Genomic DNA, 22,582 nt, shown 5'->3' with positions numbered 1-22,582 from the left:
ATTCCGTGCTGCGTTCAGCTGAAAGCCGGTGTGCATCGTGTCTCTGTGCTGGATCGGAGCTACTGCTGCTTGCACTTCAGCACCGAGGATGTGAGGCAGGTGGGGGAATGCAGCGTACCCTTCCTGGTGTCTGATAGTTGTCTTGGTCAGCATCTGTGCTTTGTTGAAGGTGCTGTATGAAATGGGGAAGCACTCAGTGGAGTAGGGAAGTGTTATTTATACTGTTACTTTATGCACTTGCATGCAATGCCTGTCCTGTCCACGAGAACAGCTAGCACCACAAGATGTTGAGGCAGCATTGTAGGGTGACAAACAAGGTGGAAGGAATGAACGATAAGGGATAAGGTGGAGAAGTGTGCGTCATATACAAGGAAACTGAAACTCAGTGCTGGTGGATACTGCTCAGGGCAGAAGTTTCCAGGAAGGTTTAGGCACTTTATCTAAAAAGGGGTGATAGCTGCAGTTCAAGATAGGAGACCACATGCTGGGACTGTGGTATCGGACCTATAATCATGATGCCATCTACCAGCCCCCAAATTCAGAGGGAGAGCTGAAATTATAAGCTAGTGCTCTTCTGTGGAGGTATACAGGAGGGTCCCTGCTCTGATGTGCTCTGAGGGATGCTTTTGGAGCTAGCTGGTGCGCGAGGACAGCTCTGGACGTGCTGTGTCGGCAGGAGGCTGCTTAGTGCTGTGGAGCAGCTGTGCACCTGGAGAACAGGGGAGGCAGAGAGGTGGCAGATGCGTTGCTGTATCACAAATGTTTTCTTAGGGCAGGCAGGAAGCTGAGCACATAAATACAACGTCTTGCCTGGCCTCTGCGTTCTGGGGTGATTTATGTCATTGCTGATGAGTCTGGCTGAAAAATAGCTTTGGTGTAGCAGTTACGTAACTTTGGGCCAAGTGTATATTTGGTACGTGTGATTTTTAGGAAAAGTACCATGTGCTCTGTTCCCTGAGTGATGTCTGTGTTGTGCTTCAGCAAGGCACGGGTTCAGAGCATGATGCAGGGGGGCTGTGTGAACCCCGTCAGCACCCCCAGCTCCGAAAGGATGCAGCCACAGCCAGGTGTGCTGAGACAGTCGGTGGGATGGAGGATGCGGAGCAGCTGGACCAGCTTCCCTGCCAGGGGTTTGCTGAGCCCCCATCGGAGCTCAGTCTTCTCCTGGGTGCTTGTCGAATAGTTAAAGCTGAAATCTTAGTGTCTGTGTGAAGTGCGCAGATATGAGCTCATTTCATTTTTTCTCTTTTAGGATAGGAAAGTAGCATGCTGGTGACAAGTGCCAAACAAAGCCCGCCATATGCTCTTCGACAAGTTCCCTACACAACGTGTCCACCGAGAGAATTTGTTCTGGTGCTTGAAGTTGTCTTTAGTTTTCAGTCTGACCTGTGGTTTAGCATGTATGAAATGTTTTAGTATCCTGTAGCATAGCACAAGGGAAGCCTGCAGTGCAAGGAGCGTTGGGAAATGTTTGGCCAAAGAGAGAAACTGAAACACAGCTTGGGTGGAATCAGCTATGGATTTTTGTCTGTGTTACAGGACTTGGCTGGATTTCAGTGCGAGCTGAAGCCATCTTTAAAAAAGTGAATTTTTTTAAAGGCTGCAATTCTGTAAAGATCAAATGAGCAATCTGATCATGCCATTGCTCTGTTTTTAGTTTTCTGAATCGTGGTATAAAACATATCAGAAAGAACAGCTCTCTCTGGTATGGCAACCCTCATTTTATATGTGCGCCTGTTTATTTCTGTGCTGGCTGTAAAAGCAAGCTAAACAACACTATATGCCTCTGGTCTGGTAAAGGAATGATTTTACACAATCATTCCTTTTGAACGATGTTCCTCTGCATTGCCATTCTGGAAACAGCACCAGGACGGATCTTACTCCTCAGAGTAGATGCTCTTTGTGCACAAACAGCTGTTCCAAACGTGACCTGATCTGCAGCCCGCAGTGACGTCTCATTTTCCAGGTGATGCATCTTGCTGGTCTTGTAGTGTTTTCTGGCTGCAGTTAGGTGGCTTTGTCATTGCACAACCACGGGACGCTTGTTTCAGATGCTGGAGGAAAAGAGCTCTGTGGGAGTACTGAACTGGGCTTGGGGATTGGGGATTGGCGATTAATTGCATCAAATGTTGCCCTTGCTTAGTTTTTGCCTTGGAGTCATTCGTACAGAATCTGTGAGAAGACTTAGACCTGTGCAAATTTGTCTTTTCACTCTTTTTTTGGCCTAAATCTGATTGAAAACTATACGCGTGCTTTGTTCTTTTTAAAAAATTATTATTGCTCCTTAGTTCATTGCTCAAGTCTTGTGTTTTTTGCCTCTTGATTTTCTGTTGTTCTTTGCTCATCTCTCATCAGATGGCTCCCACAGTCACAAAGAAGTATGTGGGTGACCTTTGAATAGTCTATTGAAATGGAGGTTTTTGTTTGGGCACACGCTTATCTCAGAATTCAGAGGATTTTTAATTTCTGTAGTCATTCTGTGGATGGAATTTTCTTGTTGAGCAGGTGTTAACAGAAAGCTAATGAAGGTCTGAAAGGAACGTGTGCATTTTATTTTGGGTATTAACCACAACTTGTCTTTTTGATCCAAACATGTTGTGTTTCTTTTTTTTTTTTTAATGGTGGCATTTACATAAGTGAAAATTGTGGTCCAGATTACCTCCAACTTCATGGAGATTCACACAAACAAACTTTCAGTGTGGGTCCTTGTTCACAAAGAGGGGATCTCTGTGCCTATGTAAAAGGCAAACTAGTTAGCTAGGGAGGAGCTGGAATAAAGACTCAGAAGAGTGCAGTCAGTATCTGCTGCAACCGTACGCCCCCTGAGAAATGCTGGGGTAAGGTTCTTTGATTTACCTACCTTGCCGCTTTGGGGCTATTGCTGAATCCCACTAATGACCAGGAGGAATTTGAGAAATGTGTTTGTAGGATCCTGAAACCACAAAGGCACGTCAAACTTCTTAACACCAAATTGCTGTGTCCTGAGATCAGTGGCATATATGATGAGTGACGTGATTTGAGGAAAGCTACAGCTTACCTGAAGAGACAGCTTACAAAGATTTTTCTCACTATGAGATCCCTCTTGATGGGATGTGTTGCATGGTGAGTAGCCGCTCGTCTTCCCTCCTGCAAGCAAGAGCCATGGGGGAATTGCCCAGCTGGCTTTGTTTGGCTGTTCCTTCTTCCTTGAGCTTTTGCATTTCTCTGCTCCGTTACCCTTCATCCTCTTGAGGGTGAGCTTGATCCCAGCCTGGGTGTGCAAAAGGGAAATGTTCACAGCAATGCAGGATGTGTTCACCCTGAGACAGAGAGGATAAGGCTGCTGCGTGCCCTCAGCAACGCCTGCCCAAGGTAGGAGGTGCGTTAGGAGGTTGGGTGTCGCCCGCCAAGATGCTGGTGGGATGCATAGGGCCCATAAGCAGTTTCTCTTAAGTGTGCAGAGTGCTGGGGCTGCACTGATGAATGTTCATGCCAGGCACAAGAAAAGAGCCTGGATATGATTTTGTGTGTTAGTTGGTGTGTTTTTTTTTTTTTTTTTTTTTTTTTGTCTTGTCCCTGTCCCTCTGGGTCTGATCCTACACTAAAGTGGGCAATCTGAACCCTGCTTGCCAGATGCTCTTGAAGTCAATGTAGGAACAGTGCAGTCATTGAGTAGTGCTGCCTGTAGGAGAATAAGAATCGCAGGGGGGAGTTCTCCAAATAAACCCCTGTTTTGCCTGTGGGGAAGCCATCACCCATGTCTGCCATTGCTAAGCACCCTGAGCAAATACCAGTAAATCAGTTCTGCTGCTCACGGGCTATCTGAGGCAGTTATTTAGCCACCTCCCTGGTGTGCTGGGGTAAACATCTGCATGGCTACTTGAGCCTGTTCAGCAGAGCTCCGGGTCGTGGGTTAAAGCCTCCAAGGAGTGTGAAGGCTGCAAAGTCCCCGTCCAGTGCTTTTTGGCTGATGCACAGCAACAGCTAAACCTAGCGAGCAATCAGCTGCCTTGAAGTCAGTTAGACAGGAATGATGTGGTATCTTTCGGAGGAGAGTGGAAAAAAACAAATTTCAATATCAAAGTTCTTTACTTTGTGCTAAATATTAGTAAGACAGAGGGCGCACTGAAAGGACACTGCTGACTCACCTGAAACTTGTCATTTAAGTTTTGCTTTGTAAACTCACAAGAGATGGTGTACAAGATCAGAAGGAATAAAAGGTATTTGCAAATTGCTGAAAAACATCACTGGCGTTGCTAGAGTGGCCAGCAATGAAGAAGTGCTGGAGTGGAGCTGGCCAGAAAATGGGTGAGCAGAGTTTTTTTTTTTTTTTTTTTTTTTTTTTATTTTCCCCGTGCACTCAAGAAGTCCACAAAGTGAACTGCTGCTGTAGCAAATGTTAAAAGTTGAAGAGGAACTTCAAATTCCGTGTCAGTTAAATAAGCCTATGTTCAATTTTTTAAACAAGCTTGCATCTGTGCTTTTGCACACAAAATTATTTGCACATGCTGAGATATGAACAAGTGCATGCCAGCAGCCTCCGTGCACACAGATTGTGCTCTCGTCTGCTTATCCAATTAGGAAATTAACTTTGTGGGGGTTGCATATGGGCATGGAGGCAGATACTGAAACACAGCCTTTTGCGTGGTCTTACTATCCCTCTTGTGAAGTGGCACTTAATTAACTTAAAACACTTTAGAGATACGTGGATTTACTTCCCATAAGAATAAGATAATGCTTATCTTCTATAACACTTATCATCTTCAGAGTACATTACAAACTTAGCTAACTACCAAGTATAGAAAATTATATATGTAAATAAAGCAGATTAAAAGCTGTTCCATCAGCCGTTTAGTAGTATGTAGTAGTGTTACACCCATAGATTAGCAATATTAAAATTTCCTAACAGGTAGGTAATATATAACTAAAGCACTAAGAAATTCTCTGATTAAGATAAGCAGCTGAATGTAAAAACTGGAGAGTAGAGAAATGCTGTTTATAGGCGGAATGGGCCAAGCTTTGATCACGTTAATGAAATCAAATCAAAATTGCTCTTCATAGGAGCACAGCCTTGCTGGGCAAAATCCTTTGATATAAGAAATGATGATGTAGAGATAAAGTATACAGTGATACGCTGTGGTGGATGTGAGTGTTGTATTAACTGATGGTTATCACATCGGATCTGGTATACTGTTTTCCCGGTCTATTGCACTGCCATGATGTTTTTGAAGTAGAAACTGTATCATTTTACATAGCCTTATATAGCAACCTGATAAAAAAATTACAGCTTTAATATCAATTGTATACCTAACAGATTTGGCTGTCTTATTCTCCATTGTGAATAATGCAAATTATCCACATTCGGTACATGCTTTTAAAAGTTCTCAGCCTGAAGTCGGTAACTGTTGGAGCGTGGTCTGCGGAGAGAGTCTTCGGGCACCTGAGAGCTGCTGCCTGTAAGTTATCCTTATCATGTCCATGGAAATTGCATCTGATGCTGATCAAAGAATGAATAAAACAATAAATACTCTTTGGAGAAATAATAGAGTTAAAAGATGAAGCTTCAGATAGTCACTTAGGAAGCATCTGGAAGCTGAGACGTTAACGTGACATTTAGTTTACAACCCGGCTGACTAGGAACTGATAGATAATTTTTGTTTTCGATAGTTGTTTGGCATCATCAACCGAATATTCACTGTCGTTGGCAATGAATGAGTAATAAGCCACTAACACGTTTATCATGCAGAGACAACACAGGAATCATGAGATGCAACAGCAATGACTAGAAAATAGTGACAATGTTGGTATTTTATTCTTGCATATTAATTCGTGTCTGCCTGACTGGAGAAATGGAACCTTAGCTCAATAATAAATTTTCCAAACATACGTTAGATTTAGGCTACCAAATGAGTTACGAGAGCTTGCAGGGGTATATTTTTAAGGATACAGAAAAATCCAAAATAAAGCACAAAAAACAGGTGCTGTAATATTATGTGAATTCCTATATTATTTCTCAGCCTCAGTCCCAGTCAGTAGTGAGGTTAGTAAGAGACATTTGGAATTGGATGCATTTGGCAAAACACGGGCATGTAGTGACATTTCAGTGCCCAAAGGCATCCTGCCCGGCTTCCAGCTGCCACTCCAGAAGGGCACGACTCTGCTGTCGGTGGAGTGTCACATCTGCTGGGCTCGCGCAGCATCTTGGATATCCCGAGGCCTTTCGAATGGCAGCAGGCATTGCTTAGACAACAGTCCCACGCTTGTGCCTTGGAGATCTTCTGCTTTGATCAGAGAGGACAGACAGACGAAGCTGGCTTTAGGCGTGTGCTGCCAATGCGCTTGGATTTTGGGGAGTACTTCTGCTGTGATGTTGGCCACCATTTTCCCTCATTACTTCTCACCTGGCAAAAGTTGCACATTTCCTATATGGAAATGCTGCACATAGCATTTGAGCAAAGCTGCTGGTTAGTAAGGCAAAGCACAAAAGAGAACAGAAATGAGTGTTCTCAGGTAATTAAAAAGGTTTTACTCATTTTGTGATTTATGCCACTAATCTTTATATAAAACTCAACAATCTGGTCCAGATGTTATGGCGGGCTGGCAGGCTGCTCGCTCACAGCTCCTGCAGATGCGCTTGGATCCTGGGGTAGGTGAGGACATTCTGCACGTCAAAATATTAAACTTAAAAGGGGGACGTTTTCTGCAAGATGTTCACATTGAAGTCTGTAAGCAGCTGTTCAAACTGAACGTGCACAGTATTGACCCTACCAATCAGTCAACAGCAGCGATTCGACTTCAGTAACGTATCCTAGTGGTACAATATTATTTTCCCTAAACAGTTTTGGGAGTACTAGCAACTGCATTCTAGCCCCCAATCCCCACGGTCAAATTTCTTCAGGAAATTGTCGAATGCTTTTACATTTTATTGCTACAAGCATGGCTAGCTCTGCCTATAAATCTAATAGCTTATCGACCCGCATTCTGACATTCACTGACAGTTATCTAAAAATAATGCGGTAATGATGCAATGAGAGCCCCACGCACCACGCTACGTTAAAGGAGAGTGCTATGCAGAGCCTCACGCTGCTGACATTGAGCAATTACACGCTGTGCCTCCGATGCAGCCTCGTGGCTTTGATGCTTGCGTTGGTGGGGAGATGCAAAGTTATCTGAAGAAGAAAGACAATTCCCTGAAATCAGGAGTGAGTTGGATAAGATCACAGCGCGTGCCTTTTCCTATTAAAATAACCCTGATCTGTACTTGTCTGCATGTTAGTGCGAGGAGTAGCGGTTCCTGTGGTGCTGCCCTCCCTGGCATTCACTCGGATGCCCAGTACCCACAGCCCGTGAAGCTGTCGGGTATCTGCCGTATCACAGCACTTGGTCGGGCCTACAATAGGAAATACCCGCAGTGTCACGGTAGCTGTAATACAACAGTAATACGAGAACTCGGGGTGAATGGATTTTGTAAAATAGGGATCTTCCAGGGTTGCATAACCCAGGCTGTTCTGTAAGGACACTTCTCCCAATAGGGAAATGGAAGATCTCTCAAAAGCCAGGGCTGTGGCATGCAGAGTAACTCCCTGTGCCTTGTTGTACCTGGTTACCTCGTCGTAGTGCATGCAGTAAAATGACCTGTGTCACGTCAGCATCGCACACTGAGGAATGGAGGGGGATCCTCAGTCCCTCTTCCCCTAGGTAGCCTTGCCTTCTGTGCAAATGGGCATCTCGTGTGCTCTTCCTCACCTGGGGTGCGACGGCTCCGTGCTTCTGCGGGCTGTGGGTGACAAGGGCTGTGTGCCAGCCTGCCCTGCACCGCCTGCGGGCCCTGCAGCACCCCGGCTCCATCCCCCAGCATCCAAACGGAGAAGAGTTGGGGAGAAAGCAGCAAAAAACTTGAAGGGTTTTCTTTTTTCCCCATGTCCTCTGTGTAGCAGTGCTAGGGTCTTTTTGTGTTTGCAGGCAGAGGGAATCCAAATTGTTTTTCCTTGGCGTGTCTGAGTGCTGCTGGAATACAGAAAGCAGAAAACTGTTACAGGAGAAAAATCAACAGTGGATTAAGGTCCTCAGCCTCGGCTGAGTTATTTTGGGTGTTTCGTCAACTTGCAGAGGCAGTGAACAGGCATGGGAGTTAAGTAAGTTACCTCTGCTGGGAGACTTCATTTAACCTTTGTTTTATTCTTCGTTTGAGTGTGTAGCGCTTCAGACAGTGTAACAGCCCTCCATGGTTGTGCGTGTTCTCAGAGCATGAAGATGAAGTGAGAAGGTTAATATTAAGGTGAAACAATTAGAATTCCTTTCTGGGTCTTTGCCCACATTACACTTTAAATTAAATCATAAAAGCAATCATGTTTGTGTCAAATTACTAACTTTTTTTTTTTTTTCAAAACACTTACTTGATGGTACTTTCAAAAACACAAAGGAGAAAAAAAAGTGAAAATCCATTTAATGATATTTAAAAGTTTGCTTATATTCTGTTATTGTGTTTAAAATAACTTTTGTTGACTTTTACCCTTTTTAGTGGAGTGTGCTGGAACGCTGAATGCTTTAAATAGGTCGGAACATAAAAACCCTGTTCTGCTAGATTTTATTTCACTTTTTCATATTTGCGCTGACAAGACAATAACAGTAATAACCAATACGCTTTTCTAGACCTGCAGTCAAGGCTGGGGCCATGTTGTGCTTTGCCCTTCGTAAGTGTAAACCGAATGCCATAATGTGAAATTTCAGTTTCCTTGAAGTTGTTATTCGTATAATTAGAAGGGACTGGTTTCACCGTTAAGGGCAGCAGGCATTCAGGAGAAAAGATGTACGTCTCAGTTTTGCCTCCAACTTTGTATGATGCTGGACAAATCACTTTGAATAACGTTAGAAAAAATCTGCAAGGCAGGGGTTCAAGTTCTCTTATATATTGCTGAGTGGATGCCTCAAGGACAGAGCGAGATGAAGAGTTTCTGTGTGGTAAATGGGATGAGAACAAAGAAAAATCGCCTGATGTTCTGGTGGTTTTTAAATGCTTGCAATTGGCATTAAAGAGGTCGGAACATAAAACATGAGAAAGAACAGAAGAGGCATTTGCCTTGCTTCCTATTCCTTACCCTAACAAATGACTGGAATTTAGTCTTGGTTAAGGGGTTACCACTCGTGTGCATTAAGACCTTATTCAGTGGCTGGTTCGCATCCCATGTATTCGGTGCTATAAACCAGTGAGAAACAGGCCGTTCCCAAGCTCTTTATCATTTAGTGAGACAAATCATGCAACAGAATGAGGCAGAAGATGGGGGAGAATTAGACCTAACGTTGTGTTAATTCTCTGTGTTTTTTGGGTTTTGGTTTTTGGACTCCCAGCCTGAGGATCTCCGTGGGCTTCGAGGGCTGGGGAGGAGGGCGGGCAGCAGTGCCCATCCGCCGGGTTCGTCGGGTTTCTGCCCCCAGGAGGCTGTCAGGGACGCCTTGGTCCAGAAGGAGAAAACTGTCCACCGAGCATCCCCTGAAGGGACGCACGGTGGCATCCCGGTTGTCAGAAAGTGGGGTTCTGTCGTGGGGTAGGGGATGCTGGTGGTGGGGCCAGTGCTCATCAGGTAAGGCTGCTTTCATTGACCGGGTGCAATGCCCGAGGGCGGACAGCTGTTTTTAAGCCCTGGAGGTGGAGGTCAAAAACAAAACTGCAAATGACATGAATAATTAAAGGACTAGGGGTGGGTGAGCTGCTTTCTCTGATGCGAAGAGGTCAGTTCAAACACGGTGCGGTTTGGTTAGTGCTTGCGGTGGGAAGGGACAGTGCGACAGCACGGTTGTGCAGCTGATTTGTGGGCACGTGGAGAGCTTTTGTTTGGAAATCTGCCCCTGTCCAGAGTGCCTGGAAGGTGGTTACTGGCCCTTCACATTGTCGTACATGAAAGGTGTTACTGGGGTCAGGTCATATTGACTTCAGTTGTCTTTGGATCAAGTGCTGAATCAATAAGCAACTTTCTGAGGGAGTTCAGTGTCTGTTCTGCACAGACATTAAAGGGGGATAGACAGTAACATGGGACTTTACACTTTCATCAGTCTTTTCTCAGGATGTTGCTCAACTTTCCAATACTAATTAATTCTGTGTTCCTTGTACACATTTCCTCTGTACTGATGCTGCCTGTTTGATCCAACATCAGTCCTTGCAAATTAGAACCGGCTGCCAGGCTGCAAGGAGGAAAGAGGCAATGAATGGCAAGGAATGGAACTGCGACATCACATCCCAGTCTGAGGCATGCGGCATAATTTGTGGGTTTTGTGCAGCTGTATGGAAAGTTCTGAAATTCCCCTGAATGTCCAGCTTCAATTATAATTACTGGAACTGGGTATCCAGAAATACCCGGCTCCAATTATAATTAGTGGAACCGGATGCCCAAAGAAAGTCCTTCACTCCAAAGCCGCAGACCCAAGTGTAAGCATCTCCGTTAGCATCTTATTATGAGGCTGCCCAACCTTTCCCATCCTGAGAAATTGCTTTCATTTGTTAATCGTTTTTCCAATTAGGCTGAAGTGGTCAGATATTGTCAAGCTCCTGTTTATCTTTAATCTCAGCAAACTGGCACAGATGTTTCTGGAGATGATGTATGAAGAAAACGCGTGCCATTGTTCCCGTGGAGGGACAGGAGGGACAAACCTGGCGCAAAGGGAAGAGGAGCAGAGGGGCTGAAATGGCGGCCGTGAGAAATGGGGCTGAGAAGCCAGGGGAGCAGAGAAGGGGGGAGAGCAGGAGGCTGACATAGGTGGGTGACACAAAAATTGGTGGGGAGGAGAGGGGGCATGGGACGAGGTGTCCAGGCAGGGAACAGCACCTGCCTGTGTAGGGAGGCCAGAGGCATCTCTGTTTTTTATGGCAGTGTTTGGATGCAGCGCGGTTGCTTGGGGGTTTTGTTACAAGTTGTGGAAAAATGGTGATCTGGAAAAAAAAAGTGTTATTTTCAACTAGATATCTTCTCTAAATGAAGTATAACTAAAAAGATAGGTTCATTCCAGAAACCTTAATACCAAATGTATTTCTGCAGGTTTCATGATTAAAGTGTTAGCATGGTAGAGTGTTCAGGAGATGTGTGGATAGGAAGCCCGGGCAGGTATTATTAGCCATGTAAAGCAAAACAATACAGTCACTGTGGAAAAATTATGGGTTTTGTGCTGAAGCACATTTTTAACCTTTGTTTTTACTACTCTAAAAATGAAGCAGTTTGTTTCTTAATGTGGGCTTAACGCTCAAAGTGTACGCAGGCTGGATTTTCATGTCTGAATGTGTGAAATGCTGGGCTATTAAAATCTGTTTTAACGATCTCTTTTCCCATAACTCCTAATATTTGCCATTTACTAATTATGATGTGCCTAAGTGTTTCTCATTTGTAGTACGTATTTTAAATACTGCAGCTGTCCTAGTTCCCAGCTAACTGCTGGTGATTTTTTTTTTAATTGAGTAGTATTGGCGATTTTTGCAGGTTGGCATTGTGTTCACCTTATACTGTTATTCATTAGAAAGTTTTTGATATAAAGGTCCCTGGTGGAAGCAGATGTAGTTGGACTTGGCAGTGGAGCAGCAGTGCTGGAGAGCACACAGATTTTCAGTGAGCATTGGTTTATGTCTTAAACTCATGCTGAGTCAGTGAGGGCATACCCAGGGGCAGTTGGGGTGAAGCAGGTTTGGGTTTGGGATTTCCTGTTCTATTTATCTTTTTTTTTTTTTTTTTAGTAGCTCTTAGGATTTTCCAACAAATTTGTAACAGGTGAAATGTGATGTGGAAGGTAGCAGCCAGAGCAGCAGCTTTGCAAGCTCCCCAAGCTGCCCGTGGGGACAAAAAAAGGCAGGTTTTTCCTCATGGTCTGTCCTTTGGCACCAAGGGCCAGTGTGATGGGTAAAGGCACCAGGCAATCTAGTTAAAGGCCCCACTGATATTATTGAGGACGTTGATCGTAAATTCTGATGGACCTCCCTGCAAAACAAGGAGCCAAGAGTGCAGGGAAAATGGAAAGTAGTAGTAATAAAAAAAAAAAAAAAAAAAAGGAAAAAATAGGAAGCAGAGACCATACTTGAAGGACAAGGGGGAAATATGCAATTCAGAACAATTTAGATGTTCTGCAAGCAAGAAAAGCCCATTAGCTCAGCTGTCTGTCCTCCTTGCATTTCATTTTACCTGAATTTTACCTGTTTTTTCCTTAATCCCATTTCTCGATCACCTTCACCAGAGGCAACTCCAGCTGTGATTTGACAGCTGCTACTGTCTTCTTCAGCGTGTGCTGCCAAAAATCCCAGCTGATTCTAGGGCTTAAGGCACAGTGCTGTCTATTTTCTGTATTTCTTCCCATTATAAAATGATATATTAATATTAATAATGCCCTTTCTAAATTCAAAAAACTCCAGGCCTTTTGCAATTATGTGGGTTTTTTTGAATGCCAGTCTTTGGGAGGTGCGTCCTGGCAGCAAGCACGGCAGCATGAGCGTGCCCCAGAATAGAGGCAGTGCTTTGGGGCTGGGTGGGCAGGAGTTAGTCTGGAACCGATCTGTTAAAGTTTTAAGGAAGCTTGAATGCAGGTGAAAGCTTTAGGTATAATCTGGATTTTTGGGATAGGCTGAATCTAAACCATAACCATGGATGTCCTTAAGGACGCATGTGTGTCTGAGCTGTGCTGGTCAGACCTAGCTTTACATACAAGGAGAGCTGGTCAGGCGTTTTTCAGTGAAACAGATTTCATTGAAAAATGTCATTTCTCAAAACGGAGACTTTTCGAAGGGAATAGTCCAGGTCCAGCCTTGAAATTCTGGTCAAAGAGCAGGAAATCTCTTCCACAGCAACCAGTTAATGAGACCTGGGTTCTTGGTACCAGGTAGTAAATTCAGTTTCATTCAGAAACATGAAATAAGTGGATCCAGGAATGCTTTTGGTTCATCCGGACCCTGTAAGGATGCTGTGTGGGATCGCCCTTCTCTTGCGCTTTGTTTTTTTGGGGGGAGGAAAGCCATGCACACGTTTTGGAGGGGATCACTGCACACCATGGTCCTAGCAGCCAGGGACCTCAGTGCCACGGCGTACCTGGAGCCCTCCTGCCCCTGCTGCAGGCTTGTCCCGGTCCCTACCCCGAGGGGAAAGGAGAGATGAAAGCTGTCCCCCCGCTGGGTCCCTTCGCATACCTTAGCATATCTCTGCGAGAGACAAAACTGGCCCCTTCTGTGTTCCATATGGGTGCACTGTGGGCTGAGGTTATAGGACTCTCTGCAGCCCCTGCAGCTGGTTAAGGATGTACGGGAGGGAGAAGGGCTGCCCCGTGCTCTGCCAAGGCAGAGCCGTGCGGGTGCCTGCCTGCTCGGCTGGAGGAGGAAGGCAGAGAGGCGCTGCGCCAGGCGGGATGTGTATGAGAGACCAGGGGCAACACTAACAGGGTGAATAAAGGTGGCTCCCACCAACAGAATTTCTCTGCTTGAGCTCATCTTAAAAATCAAAGTCTAGGCAAGTAATTAGAGCTCTATTATCATTGCATGTTGTTGCGGCGCGTTTCCGAGGAGTTAATCTGCAATGGATTTGTCAAGTTTGTTTCCTTCTGTCTGCTGTCCAGGCTATGTTTTCAGTAGGCTCCTATGTGTCCGTCTGACAGTTTGCCTGCAGGGTTGAGGTTCAGCAGGTGAAGTTGAGTCCAGACTGTCGCTAGCCCTTGCTGCTCCTCCAGGACACACAAAACGTGTCCCCCAGGAGACAGAAAACTGTTAGTGAGGGTATGGTAGTGAAATGATGAGCTGCGTCCAGCCTTTGGGCTTAGGTAGGGACTTGCACAATTTCCCTGATGGGAGACATCTTTTGCCTTGTTTGGTTGGAATACTTAGACCTACATACCTGTTGTGCTTGTCAGCTCTCCTGGTTTTTCACTTCACATCCAGTGAAATAGTTCCTTCGGATTTAAAAGAAAATAGGTGTGTGATGTGCTGTAGGTCCTTCTCATGCTGAATGTTACCAACCAGCCATAGCTCCTTCTGCACATGTTGGCAGTCCTCACGTGGCTGCTCAGCTTATTTCTTGCTTCCCAGCCATCGGTTCCCTTTCTGCTGCATGGAAGGCAAAAATGCTGCTTCTGTTAGAGGCAGCATCTGACCTATAACTTCTTGCTCTCTCTTTCCTCCAAAAGGTTTTCTTTAAAACAAACAAACAAACAAAAAAAACAACCAACCAACCAAAAAAAAAAAAAAACCCACAAAGCATTTACACACACAAAACAGCAACAAAAACCACAACGTTTTTATTTTTTGCTTGCTCCTTCATTTCCTTTTCTCAATTGTCCATGCTGAGTCTTGGCTTAAAACCTTGATCTGAAACTCAAGGAGTTGAAATAAAGCTGATCTAGGAGTCTTCTGGCTGGATCAATGGAGCAAAAGAACAGGCTGAAGTTGCACAATTGTGAGTTAGAGCTTCGTGGAACGTGCTGTGTCAGGATCTTGTACCATGTGATTATCTTCAGAGGTGCACAAAGGCGAACGCTTTTCCAGTCTTAGGAAATTCCTTTGTTCGTGAATTTTAAAACGCTGTTTTTTTCTTTTTTAAATGCTGATATGAACATTCAAGTAATAATGAAATTCTTGTGGTTCATTTTCTTTAACTCATTTTTTTGATGTTATTAGATAAGTCCTTTCAGTATTTGCCTTCTGTGAGCACTGGAATTTCTTTTCATGCCTTTGAGTTGCCTTTTCTGCAATTCGCATACTCAGTTGCTGGGAGCTTCCTGAAAGGAGCTGAGTGGGAGCAGTGGGGTGGGATTTGCAGGACCTGGGGTGCCCTGAGGTAGCTCAGCTCCCCCGTGGAGGTTCCTTGCGTGTTAATGCAGCTGACTTTAGAGGGTGCTGCTTGGTTCAATCACCACCACCATTTTCTGTGTATCTGTATAAGGACAGCTCAAATTGCTGGTTTAAAACCCTGTAAGCCTGTCTGGGTCATGAATTTGTTTAACAAGTGGATCCTGCCCAGTTCCCTCCATATGGGTGAGCTGGGAAAAGCCCGAGGAGCCCACTCTCATCATCACAGGTGCATGCTGCGTTGCTTCCAGTGGCTTTGGCAGGGTCAGGATCAGGCTTGTCTTAGGTGCTTCATTACTTGGCAGTATGGATTGAAGGCTGAATGCTGAAGTTAAAGAAATGGAAAGATAAGGTTTGATTTTCAAGCCAAAATCGGTATGAGCTGGGCTTCTCTCACATCAGTCCCTCCAGCATTCACAGTCTAATTGGAGAGATTTTTTTCCCTTGCTGTGTCACTAAGACAATGTGTATTTCATTTGCATTATGTTATGTCAGGGACTTGGGTCTTTAGCTGAGTACCAAATGCAGAACTAACTGTGTGGTAGATACCTGGCAAGCTTTCATTCATTTGTCACGTTTCAGGGTTTTTTGACAAATAAATACAGTTTCATATTTATACCCATGCTAGGAATAAATCAAAATAGTCTGAAATTAGCTTTTGCTCTTACAATGGTTTGCACATTTCTAATACTAAGGAGATAAGGAAAGAGGAGCAAACCTGCTTTGAAGGCCAGCTGATTTCCATAGCAGGCAGAGTGACCTACTTAACAGGAGGGGGAGAGCGAGTTGAGTCAAAAATGGACTACTTATTTATTTATATAATTTTAAAGTATCTGCGTCAGTGCTCCTCAGGCCGAGTCCTCTCCTGGCACTCACCTGACAGAGCTGAAGAACTCGGAGCCGAAGAAATGTCGTTTCTCCTTCAAGAGTTCCCTTTGTGTTAAAAGGCTCGTGGTGCTGCCTGGGCAGAGCTGTGCAGCTCAGTGCAGAGGCACTTGGTAGCTGACAGGCTTCAGATAGGGCTTTGGGGGAATGTTAATCAGTTTAACATTTGTAGGAAATCTATTCCATTGCTTCGCTTAAATGAGAAGGAGCAGCATGCCTTGCGTTGGGGCTTTTATCCCGTGCTCTTGAAAACCACACTTATTTGGGAGCATCCTCGTGGAGAGCTGCCAAGCGGTGCAGCAGATCTGGAGATCCCCCAGTAGATGGGCTGGAACAGCAGATGGGTCGGGAGATGCATTAGCTTCTATTTTTACCCACGCCTTGTTGGTAGCCAGGAGAGGCATGAAGTTGTACGTATATATGTGCCATCAGATAAACAGAGAATACACAACTTGTGGCTTTTTTTCTTAGAAGAGGGTTCCCTCTTTTCTCGGTCTGTTTCAGAGCCAGTTCTGTCGTAGGAGGAGGTCTGGCAGCTCTGCAAAACGTGTCTGGAAGGTTGGTGCTGCTCGTGGGGCTGCAGTAAGCAACGTGAGCGTGCACAGCTGTAGCTCTAGTGTGCTGACAGAGCTGAAGAACTCGGAGCCGAAGAACTAGAGCTGTACTAGAGCTGTCGCTCTAGTACAGACATTTCCCTTGGTGTAAAGTCAGCATAACGTGCGCCCAGCCCAGAGTGACCGTGACTTGTATACCAGACAATGAAATGCTTGAATTTCTGTGGGAAAGGGTGATTAGTCAGTACCAGGGATCTTATAACTAGTTGGAGAACCAACGCTCACTTGGTTGCTGGAGGCTGTTGGCCGTGTCCTGCTGTCAGTATTTATTTACCCCACTGCAACCAGGCTGCCTTTATGGCTGTGCCAGCACCCACAGGTGCTGGTGTGTGTTCTGTGAGCTGTGTTTTGCTTTGTTACACCTGCTGACAGCAAGCTTATTTGGCTCTTCCTGGTTCCATACTGAAAATGAAATGGTTTGGGTTGGGAGGGTCCTTACAGACCATCCAGTTCCTACCCCCAGCCACAGGCAGGGACACTCCCTGTTAGATCAGGTTGTCCAAAGCCCCATCCAGCCTGGCCTTCCTCACTTCAGGGGTGAGGCATCCACAGCCTGTGTGGGCAACTTCATTGTATCCAATCTAATTCTACCCTCTTTCAGTTTTACTCATAACTTGATTTGCAGTGCCTGCGAAATTGTTCGTGTATCTAGGACCTGAGTTGGGTACATCTCATGGATTACAAGAAGCTGTGATGATCTGAGCTTTAAATGCTGCTAAGTTGACTGATACTCTGCTCTTGCGTTTAAAGGAACAAGATGTTCTGGTAGGCAGAATGGGGAGGACAGATTGTTGGTCTGAGCTTGTGATTGAGACAGTCTTGACTAAGCTGTAGCAATGAAAATTTGTTCATTTATTCAGAGAAGATACTATAAAGTTTTCTTTGCTAACCCTGTGTAGTGGTAATATTTTATAAGAGCAGTGTGTGCCTTGTCTTTGCCTGAAATAATCTTCTTCCTTTTTCCCAACACTGGAGTTCAATGAGCTGAAAACTTCCCTGCCCTGTGGGCAGTTGCATTTCACTGGGGCCATATGTTGAGTTTGCAAAGCTCATTGGGAACTCAGCAGGATTTCTGAACCAAGTTAAAAATTAAGAACTGACGAGTAGGTGAGAAAAGACTACTCGCAGCCACCTCAGGGCGTTCATGCTCCAATATCAACTTTGCTCTACACAATTATTGTGCCCTGTTTCTTTTTTAATAGCACTTCTATTTCTGTGAGTCAAAACTCAGCTCCTTCTAAATTCCCCTATTCACTAAGAATAGCAAATCTGAGAAGACTAGAGGAAGTCTCGTGGCCTGCTTTAAATGTTTTATATGTTTTAAGTTTCATGTAAAAGAAGAAAGTTTATTGACCCGCTGCAGAGAAGAAAGCATTTCAAGTGAAGCTAACAGAGTCAAACTAAGGGAGAGAACAACTGCTCTGCTGCCTAAAACACCACCTGGTTAGCTGTTCCTCAGCCTGTCCCCGGGCTGCGCTACGTGGAGACGTGAAGTGGCTTCTTCGTCCTTTTCATTCTGCAAGAAGCAGACTCTGAACTGCATGATACGAAGAAGAACATTTGTCAAGACACGTGAATCAAATGCTTTATTCCAGTGGGAACCCTTTGCAAAGAACAGCTAGGTTCTCTGGGAAGGGCAAACTGACCTGCAAGCAGCTGAGCTGGCGACGCAGCTGGGAAGGGGCTGTGGCAGCAGCAGAGCCACGCGTTCAGTGGCAGCAGGGGCTCGTCCCCCTTTGCAGTCCTGTGTTCGCAGGAGACCGTCATTTCCAAACTTGGCCAAGCGGAGGGACCACCTTCCCCAAGAACACAGGAGTGCTTCCCGTTATCTTTTAGCAAATCATAAACTTGCTAACTGATAACTTCCGAGATGCTCCCTGCTTCTGGTGAGGCACAGTGTGTACCTGTATCTTGCTTTTTCTTTTTACCGTTCAGCACTGCAGAGCTCTGGCACATCCACTCAGCTCATCTGCCTTGTTTCCAGGGTTCTAGTTTACTTAATTTCTCTATACAAGAAGCATTTTATTTTAATCTTTGCTCCCCCACTGCTCTGTATTTCTAGATTTACTGTACTCTATTTCTGAACTGGAATTGACAAGAGCTGCAGCTAATATTCTGCACGTGAGAGCAAGGTCTAAAATAAGGAGAGATGCTTCGGCCAGACATTGGCAAAATGGCACCAAGTGTTTGCAATATGTTTAAGTATAATTCCCATGATTAATGTTTAAAGTGTGGACCACTGTCCTCAGATAGACAGTTGTTCATACCCTTGATTGAATGGTTCTAATTTTTCAAAGTCTTTCTCTTCCCACTGTCTTTCCTGCAGTGTCTTGGTGCTGCAGAAGGCAAGACTGGAGGATTCCTTCTGTCTCCCAGATTTTCGGGTTGTTTCACAGAATCTATAGAGTCGCAGTGTGTCAGAAAAGGAGGTAAGGTGCTTAAAGCTGAACACAAATTGACGTGGATCATTTAAAGCCGCTTGTGGTACTTCTGACCATTAATTTTGTTAGTGTGAGAATCTAAGTTCTTAGGAGCAAATATTATTCACCCCCGAGGATGTGTCTTGCCTGTGTAGGTGGGATTGCAGATGGATTTTACCCCTTTTTTCTGAATGTGCAAATTGTGGAAGTTTTGGAATTCTCTCTGAGCAGAATTTGGCAAGTCTGTGCTCGTTCCAGCCTCCGCTCTGCAGCTATTCCTCTTGCACAGTGATCCTTGCAACTCAGTCTTTTCTAGTCTTGCTTGATGGACTCTCTTGTTTAATTCCAGAAACCAGTAAGGCTTTGATATATATATGTTTTTGGTAGCACTTGTACTTAATGTGTATGTCGATATGATGCACTTCAGATTTGTGTGTGCCGATGCTGCAGAGTATAAACTGCCCAAACTGAAACGTAAAACATAAGACGTTTTACAGCATAATTGTATCACTAAAACAAGTTGTGTCTACGGTAAGAATGTAATGATTCCTCTCAGAATGATTTATTTTAATATAATATAAAAAAAACCTACAACCTTTAATCAGCTGAACTGTTGGAGAAATAATAAGGAAATGCTTTCTTAGCCATATAGCCATTTGTTTAAATACTAAAACAGGTTAATTTTAAATAAGAAAAAAATATTTTCACAAGATGCTTATGTAATTCTGAAACGCCAACTAATTCCTTGCATAGCCCTGTGTGGCCAGTTAGAGAGAGGTGTTAGCTGAGAGGTGTAAATCTGAGACTGATGTGATGGGTCTCAGGGCCACATTCAGCATCCGTCTGTCCTTAGTAGCACAGGTACCGGTACTGACATCAGCCAAACGGGTGGCCTTGAACCCACAGGACTTAGGGCCTCGGGGTGCTCATGTCCAGGTGCAGGTTGCCCTTCAGAGCCCTGCTGGGGGGGGAGCTGAGCCCTGGGCCACGTCCTTCACCCCACCTCGGTCGGGCATAGGCAGTGCTGAGCACAGACCAGTCCCACCCTGAGCTGCAGCAGGATTAATGGTCACAGCTGCAGCTGTAACGTGTTGGTCACAGGTTGTGGCTTGTTTTCATCTGCTCGCAAATCTGGTCTGACCCTTACAGTGCTGTTGGAGCCAGCAGGAGAATATATTGGGGAAGGAGGATGCGTGCTGCCTCCCAGCCCTGCAGGGGAGCCTCGTACCTCCTGCATGCCCAGCAGTAACACAACCGGTGGGCAGCACTGTGCTTGTGCCGTGTGAAGCGTTTGCAGGCAAGAGATCGGTGTCCTAGTGGTGTCCGCACTGCTCGAGGAAGGAGTTGAAGAACTCATTCATGTTTGACACTGACAATGGTCGTGAAAGACCAAATATTGTCGAAATAAAGCAGGTAACAAAACGGGATGTTTAGTGCTCATCAGAAAGCCCGTGGAGATGTGAGAAGTGGCTCCTGTACGTCAGGATACATTCTGGGAAAGGCTGGTCTGAAGGCAGGACTTGCAGATCAGCGCAGCTTGCCAACTGGAAGGTATCCTAAAAGGGAATCCAAAATCAAAGCTGTTTTATTGTTTGTTGTTATATATCTGTCTTCAAATAACTGGTAAATGAAGTCTCAAGTCTTGGGTTTTAGTACGGTACCCTCTTGCCTTTAGCTGAAGGCAATTTGTTCTGGGTAATGGCTTCAGCTGGCTGGCGAACCATTTCCAAGGTCTTTCAGGTCCCTCAGCCGGCAGTGACCAACTCTCGCAGTGCCCAGAACATTAATCTGAAGTCAAAGGTACCAAAGACGTTATGGGACACTGTGAGTTGGTTTCATTTCACAGCTGAAAGCTGAGGCATTGGGGAGAAGTCTCCTAGGGCTGTGATTTAATCTGTAATACAGCTATAATACACAGATGTGGGAAGAATAAATCTCCCCACATCACGACACTTGCTTGGGGTCAGCAGACTGCTTCTTTCTCACCGTCTTTTAATGCAGTTGTTTTGTTCCTGGTGAGGTTATGAGATACAAGGATTTTGCTTTATGCTTTGAAACCTAAAGCACGTCCATTGTCAGTCGCTCCATGTGGCCAGCAGTGGCCAGACTGCGCTGAAGCCTGGTGGTAAATGCCTCAGAGTTTCTGTCCTCAGTATTTGGTAGCTGGCAAAGTTCAGCTCCAGGGAGGGAGAGTGCAAAGGCAGTTGAGTAATGATGATGACGGTGTCCTTTTTGAGACATGTTTGTCCATGCCATAGGATAAAGACATTCCTATGGGCACAGTGATCCAAATAATAACAGCGGAGCTCTTGGATCCAGTTGTGAGCGATTGAACAGATGGGCCCTTGTGTGCAAACAGAGCGTTTTATGCATTTGCTGGCACAGCAGCCAGTGAGTCTGTTGTAGGAGTGGAGCTTCAGTAATGCCAGACCCTGTAAAAGCCCTGAAAAGCATGTTTTCTTGAGAAAATTAATTAACTAGTTGGTTTTTTTCTAATACATGTAGACTTACAACTTGTGCTGTTACATGTGGAGGTTCTGCATCACTGAGCCTTACGATTTCTTTCTTCTTGCTCCTGTGATGCTCCTGTGGCTCCTTTGTGCCGAAGAGCAGTGAAACCACCATGCTGGTACCCGTGGGACGCCCACCTCTGGCCTCCCCTGCCTGCAAGAACATGCACCGCTTTCCTCGAGTGCATGCTAACGAAACGCAGCAGCTTTCTGGAGCCATGGGGCGGATAAATAAATGCAAAATGACTAAAATACCTTATCTTGGAGTGGAAAAAGGATGGATGCAACTGCTTTAAAAGGGTTTGTGAGTGGCTGCTGGCAACCTCAGAGCAAGGCTGTATCATATGAACTAACGCTGTGCCAGCTGGTGCTGCTGGACAGGGCATAGCATCTGTACCACTGGAAGAGGGAGAGGGACATTTGTAAGGGCTATTATCCCCAGCAAACTGGGGTTGGAGAGAACTTGTCTCTTAGGTGTGAGAGAGGGTGCAGGTTTGGATTTTGAAGGCAAAGGAACTTACTACGTTGTGTTTGTGCTCTTAAAGCCTTTTAGACTGCGCACTTTGTGCTGCTTGATGGGTACTTGCTCATGTGGCTTTCCAAAGAGATTGTGGGGCTGGTGTTACTACATGATCTGAGAGCCAGAGGAGGTGACTAACAATTCAGTGCCTCCTGTTCAGGCATGCAAGTAAAGGGGCAAATACTCCAAGCAGCTCATTGCAATTCAGCTTTCCTGAAGGGTTAAAAAACTCAGAATGCTGCAATATGTAGACCTTGAAGAAGAAAGGAAGTAGAACATCTGGGATGCAGCAGTGCCCAAAATTCTCTCTGGTTTTGGAGGCAAAGTGATGAGGAGGGGTTTTGTTGTTGTTTAGTTTTGGTTTTAGCACCCCCAGCTTGCAGTACAGCACTGCTGGTAGCAGGAATACAGCAGTGGCGGTGCAGCAGAGGTGGGATTTGACTCAGTGGAACACCCTGGAACCAATGCGATCTCCCTGTTAAAACAAAACAAAAAAAACCCACTGCAATTAATGACAAATGATACAGCCCATTCCGTATGGAATTAAATGTAGAAAACTGTAAGAAAGAAAACCTATGCTTAGGGTCTGTGAAATCAGGCCTTTATGTTTTTGAATATCCTTAGTACCTGTTTTCCAAGTGCTGCTTGATAGTTGCTTTCGCTTGCTGAAATTTGCGGTCTGGCTGTAGCGTACCTGAGAGCTTTCAGTCTGTACCAAGCCTGTGATAAGCAGCTTCCTTTTGGCAAGAGGTCTCTGCATTCCTCCCACTGCTCTCTCTTTATGGCTTAATTTCTTCTGCTTTGCCACAATTTGATTTTATTTTACAGCTTGCAGCATGAGGTCCCTGAATCGT

General features: G+C 45.1%; 1 protein-coding gene across 1 annotated transcript in view; it reads left to right on the top strand.

The window, feature by feature from the left end:
- GALNT17 (polypeptide N-acetylgalactosaminyltransferase 17) overlaps window positions 1-22,582 on the top strand; it is a 205,417-nt gene that overhangs the window by 1,208 nt on the left and 181,627 nt on the right. The window lies entirely within an intron of this gene.

The sequence above is a fragment of the Cygnus atratus genome, chromosome 20 (genome assembly GCF_013377495.2).
Source record: "Cygnus atratus isolate AKBS03 ecotype Queensland, Australia chromosome 20, CAtr_DNAZoo_HiC_assembly, whole genome shotgun sequence".
NCBI lineage: Eukaryota > Metazoa > Chordata > Aves > Anseriformes > Anatidae > Cygnus > Cygnus atratus.
Note: the sequence above shows the minus strand (reverse complement) of the source record. Positions and strands in the feature narration are given on the sequence as shown.